Source organism: Ranitomeya variabilis, chromosome 4, assembly GCF_051348905.1.
Source record: "Ranitomeya variabilis isolate aRanVar5 chromosome 4, aRanVar5.hap1, whole genome shotgun sequence".
Classification (NCBI taxonomy): Eukaryota; Metazoa; Chordata; class Amphibia; order Anura; family Dendrobatidae; genus Ranitomeya; species Ranitomeya variabilis.
Window position 1 is genome coordinate 598,184,004 of NC_135235.1, and position 6,000 is coordinate 598,190,003.

Below are 6,000 nucleotides of genomic sequence, written 5' to 3' on the forward strand. Positions count from 1 at the left end.
TGTCAAGTTCAGCATTTGCAAGGACCATAATTAAAAGAGCTAAGTTTACCTTTTTCAGCATTAGTGCTGTACAAGATGGCTCTTTCAGCTACAAACGCCTTGGGGGGGGTTAAAGGTTCCCTTTCAACTTGCTCCAGTGCAGGCTTCGGCCTACACTCTGCTCCTCCTGCTGACCCTGGGCTCTAACACCACCAGTTGGCGCCCGGAAGTGCTAGCTGCACAGAGCAAAACACCCGCCAATGTGTCAGTGGGGTTCAGCACCGCCAGCTGTTCCCCTGCTGTGTAGCCGGCAACATGTCCTGCAAAAGCCACGCAGACACAAAGCTGCCGCCAGTGCAGGCTTCGGCCTACACTCTGCTCCCTCTCCTCCTGCTGACCCTGGGCTCTAACACCGCCAGTTGGTGCCCCGACGTGCTAGCTGCACCGAGCAAAACACCAGCCAATGTGTCAGTGGGGTTCAGTACCGCCAGCTGTTCCCCTGCTGTGTAGCCGGCATCGTGTCCTGCAAAAGCCACGCAGACACAAAGCTGCCGCCAGTGCAGGATTCGGCCTACACTCTGCTCCCTCTCCTCCTGCTGACCCTGGGTCTAACACCGCCAGTTGGTGCCCCGAAGTGCTAGCTGCACAGAGCAAGACACCAGCCAATGTGTCAGTGGGGTTCAATACCGCCAGCTGTTCCCCTGCTGTGTAGCCGGCATCGTATCCTGCAAAAGCCACGCAGACACAAAAACTGAAATTGAAGGGAACCTTTCCCCCCTCCCCCAGGTGTTTGTGTGTTTTACAGCCACCTTGTACAGCAGTAATGCTGCATGTGTGCAAGGTGGCTCATAAACTTATTCTCCTTGCACATGTGGAACAGAACACGTCTACAATGTGTCCCCTGAGACCATTAAAACGTCCCTGAGGTGTGACTTTCCTTTGTAATGACACGCAACAACCCCCTTGGTAGCACAGCCCTTCTTCTGACATCATTGTTTGGCTGGCTGTGCCTCTGCGGCCGCCCTGCCCGGCACAACGCCCCTCGGTGTCTTATTTATTTTGACTGCGAGGGTGTGATTGACGGGCATGAGCAGTGCATATCTTCGCCAGGCTGTCACTCAGCTCCTTCCGCCTTCTTCAGACTGTGCGGCTTCATGGCCGTGGCATGCGATAAGGGATCAGCTGACGCCGCATATTCTGTAGCAGGTGTAAGGACACGAGCGAGAGGCGAACATATGTACTGCGCCAGGCCATGAATCCCAGCCCCGCAGTGTGAAACACTGTAAAGGCACTGCGGGGCTGGGATTCATGGGCATCGCGAACCGCACCAGCCGACATGAAATGATGTCAGAAGACGGGCAGCGCATGGCCAAGGGATAACGCAACAACGCAGACTCCTGTACAGCAAAATGCGATGCTCAGGAGGCCGCGCCAAGCACCAAGGTGGTATTTTTGCCAGCTGTGCTGCGCTGTATAAGGGCCAAAATGTTGTACGTGTTTCATTCAGCTTGTGCAAGGAACAAAATTAAAAGAGCAACCTTTGACTTGTGCAGCACTACTGCTGCATAAGGTGTGGCTCTTCTAGTTTGTAACACCTGAGGGGGGGTTAAAGATTACCTTTAAAATTGGTTCAATTAGGCTTCGGCCTACACTCTGCTCCCCCTGCAGAGCCTGGGCTCTAACACCACCAGTTGGTGCCCCGAAGTGCTGGTTGCAAAGAGAAAAACACCCGCCAATGTGTCAATGGGGTTCAGCACCGCCAGCTGTTCCCCTGCTGTGTAGCCGGCAACGTGTCCTGCAAACGCCACGCAGACACAACAGACCTACAAATGCCTCCAGTGCAGGCTTCGGCCTACACTCTGCTCCCCCTGCTGACCCTTTGCTCCAACACCGCTAGTTGGGGCTCTAGGAAGACAAGCTTGAATAGGTCCCCATCCTGGTTCCAGCACCGTCAGCTGGTTTAGGGCAGAGCCTTTGGCTTAGGTGCCTCCCTCTGGGTATCCGAGTTCCACCAACGTCAGGTGGTCCTTGGTAGTGCTTTCAGGCACGGGTACCTCCTGCTTAGTAACCGGGTTCCAGTAACGTCAGCTGGTCCTCGGTAGTTCCATTGGCTCTTGGACCTTCGGCTACCCATCCGGGTTCCAGTACCGTCAGCTGGTTCTCGGCAGTGTCTTTTGCTCTTGTACCTTCTGCTCCCCATCCTGGTTCCAGTACCGTCAGCTGGTTCCGGGCAGAGCCTTTGGCTTAGGTGCCTCCCTCTGGGTATCCGAGTTCCACCAACGTCAGGTGGTCCTTGGTAGTGCTTTCAGGCACGGGTACCTCCTGCTTAGTAACCGGGTTCCAGTAACGTCAGCTGGTCCTCGGTAGTTCCATTGGCTCTTGGACCTTCGGGTAGCCATCCGAGTTCCAGTTCCATCAGCTGTTTCTCGGCATTTTCTCAGCCTTCTTGTACCTTCTGCTACATTTCCAAGTTCAAGACCCTAAAGACGACGACCCGGAAGACCACCCCTAAGATGACGACGACACCAGAGACGACAACCACTGAGATGACGACGACCCTGGAGACGATGACCCTGGAGACGACGACGACATGGGAGACCGAGAAGCAGAAGAACAAGAGGCTGCAGAACAAAGAGCAGAAGAACATTAAGCATAACACTAAATATCAGAGCAAAAGATATTATCTAAATTATAAGCAGAAGAAGACTAAGCAGTGTATGGGGGTGAGTCCGTTCCTCCTCGTGGTGCCCTTGGATAAAGCCTGATGCTGCAGGCCAAACTGAACGCAGACAAATGTAACTCTTTTGTGACAGGCAGAACGGAAGGTGTAATCTTCAAACTTTTATAGATAACAACTACGGGAATGCCTGTCACAAATAAGAATATGATGAAGAAGTTGAATATGAAGAAGAATAATAGTTAAATAAAAAGAATATGAACAATGTAAAAAAAAAAAATTATAGGTAGAAGATGAAGAAGATGAATAAGGTGAAGAAGAAGTTGATGTCAAAGATGCTGATGATGATGAAGAAGAAAGTGTGGGAGAAGTAAAAAAGAGGGTGAAGGGCGTGGAAGTAGTGAAACATCAATATCTGACAAAATAAAAAAAATCTTAACATAGTCAATATCTTTGTAACTCCGAACGTCTTTAAAAAAAATTAAAATTCCTGCTATTCTATTTGATTGGGCTAAACCTCTATGCCTTTAATGTCTCCGCCACCTCCCCCAATACATCCTACATTATTCTTAGTTGTTTTCCTTCATGTAGAATGAACCTACAAGGAAAGAAAGGGTTTATTTTAATTCCGATATTTTCGTCCCATTGACTTGCATTGGGATCGGGTATCGGAATCGGCGAGATCCGATACTTTGACGGTATCGGCCGATACTTTCCGATACCGATACTTTCCGATATCGGAAGGTATCGCTCAACACTAATGGGGAGCCATGCATACAATGACAGGGATGGGAGCTATGCATACCAGGACAGCGTCGGGGGGCCATGCATACAATGACAGGGATGGGAGAACCATGCATACAATGACAGGGATGGGGGAGCCACGCATACAATGACAGGGACAGGAGAGCCATGCATACAATGACAGGGATGGGGAGCCATGCATACAATGACAGGGACAGGGGAGCCATGCATACAATGACAGGGACGGGGGAGCCATGCATACAATGACAGGGATGGGAGCCATGCATACCAGGACAGCGTCGGGGGGCCATGCTTACAATGACAGGGATGGGGGAACCATGCATACAATGACAGGGATGGGGGAGCCATGCATACGATAGGGACAGGGGAGCCATGCAGACAATGAAAGGGACGGGGGAGCCATGCATGCAATGACAGTAATGGGGAGCCATGCATACCAGGATGGGGATGATCAGACAATGCATACCCGGCTTATACTCAAGTCAATAAGCTTTCCCAGTATTTCGTGGCAAAATTAGGTGCCTCAGCTTATACTTGGGTCAGCTTATACTCGAGTATACACATTATTTTCCCTACATATACAGTATAGACCAAAAGTTTGGACACACCTTCTCATTTAAAGATTTTTCTGTATTTTCATGACTATGAAAATTGTACATTCACACTGAAGGCATCAAAACTATGAATTAACACATGTGGAATTATATACTTAACAAAAAAGTGTGAAACAACTGAAATTATGTCTTATATTCTAGGTTCTTCAAAGTAGCCACCTTCTGCTTTGATGGATGGAAATGGAAATAATGGAGATGGAAATAATTTCTGCCTATGTGGTGGTTCTAAACCTTGAATCAGTTTACTATAAGACAATGGGTTCTCTTGCTTCTTACATTACACAAGTCTTGTGAAATCTAAGGAAATGGTTATATCTAATGTGAGTAAAGGAGAATATATGATAGCCGTTCCATAACGCACAGCTTAAGCTGTTTCTCACAATCAGCAAACCTGTATCCTGTCTTATTTCTTTTAAAAGCAAAACTTATACTGAGCATACAAAAACACACAGATATTAAAGCTGTATGTATATATATAAATTGTTTAAATCATATTCACAGCAAGCTATAAAATATTAACCAAAATTTTAAAATCTAGACTTGTAACACAAAAACACGATTTTAACAATTGGTCATTTTCTTATGATAGCTTCCCTTTAACATCATAGTAAAAAAATTCCTGGAACTGAAAATGTAATGGAATATGCATGGCAATAATGGTGGTGCAAGAGTATGGATGAAATGTGTGGAGGTGAAACACTGAAGAATTTATTCACATCAGTTTTTTGGTTCGGTGTTTCATCAGTATTTGTAAGCCGAAATCAAAGAGACGACCGAACAGGAGTGAAACTTAAAGAGGTGTTATCCATGGGTAAAATTGCTTTTTAAAACAATCGACCTTGCAATTTACCTCATACAGTGTTCACTGGAACCTCCAGTAGTTTAGAAATTCTCCTGTAACCAATGCCATCAGTATTGTTATAATGCAGACTGTGTTTTGAGTCCTGTCTCCCCTTTTCCGGTCTGATCATGTCAGGGATTAACTTTTCTCAGCCTCTGTCTGGTCTCAGGTTTGCTATTTAGCCTCGCTGTGTCCTGCAGATCACGTCAGTTATAGTTTCTGCCTAATGCTGCTGTAAGCTGACTCTGATTGCTCCGATTTGTCCTGTTGCATTTGCTGTCTGAACCCGTGTCTCTGTTTTCCCCTGTTCCCGTCTTGACTCAGTGTTTCCCTTTAGTGTGCAGACTCCCTGGTTTTGAATTGGCGTGTATCCTGACCTGTTTCTGTCATTTGTCTTTTGGCTTATCCGCTCCTGAATTACTGACCCCCTGGTTTGTCTCTGACCGCGAGTTTGCTTATTCCTTTTGTACTGTGCTACAGTCTAGGATTTGACCCTGCTTGTTTTGACTATTCTGCTGCCACCTTTGGTAGCCTCACTGTTGCACTGCAGGTTAGCTCTGTTTAGGTGCAGACCTGCTTCCTCTCTATTGCCATCTAACGAAGCCTGCACCTACCTGCATTGTGAAGTGAAGCTTATGTGGGAGTAGAGTAACATACGTATATGATACAATGCTATATGTCTTACCACCACTGCACATGAATTTTTTGCTTGATCATCTGAGATCCTCATATGATATGATGTAATTTTTTAATAATTAATGTTCAATAAACTTTATTGATTTTAGATTTTGGAGTATTGTAGTGGTCTGTGAGTATTTTGTACTCATCTTTTGGTTGTCGATCTACCTGCATTGCAGCAGCATGACATTATAACTGACCGGAAACAGTTTTTTTCTCTCTACTCTGCTTTCTATGGATCCGCTCTGTACCTTGGCGGATTAAATGGCTAGTTTGCCACAAATGATGCAGGATCTGCCTGAGGAATATAGGGCCTTGACCACGTCTCATAACCAACTGAAAAAAGAGCTTTCTGACACAGTAAGGTCTTTTCAGGGATCTTTTGTAAGAGTTTTGTAAGAACTCTGACATTGTTGATGCTTCATTGCACTCTCCTGAACCTACAG

At 46.6% G+C, this 6,000-nt stretch overlaps 1 long non-coding RNA gene across 1 annotated transcript in view; it reads left to right on the forward strand.

The window, feature by feature from the left end:
• Positions 1–5,558, forward strand: part of LOC143769213 (uncharacterized) — a 43,561-nt gene extending 38,003 nt beyond the window's left edge. Inside the window, exon 3 of the long non-coding RNA XR_013214270.1 lies at positions 4,177–5,558. This is a non-coding gene — a long non-coding RNA (uncharacterized LOC143769213). The remainder of the gene's footprint in view (positions 1–4,176) is intronic.
• Positions 5,559–6,000: the final 442 nt, after the last annotated feature.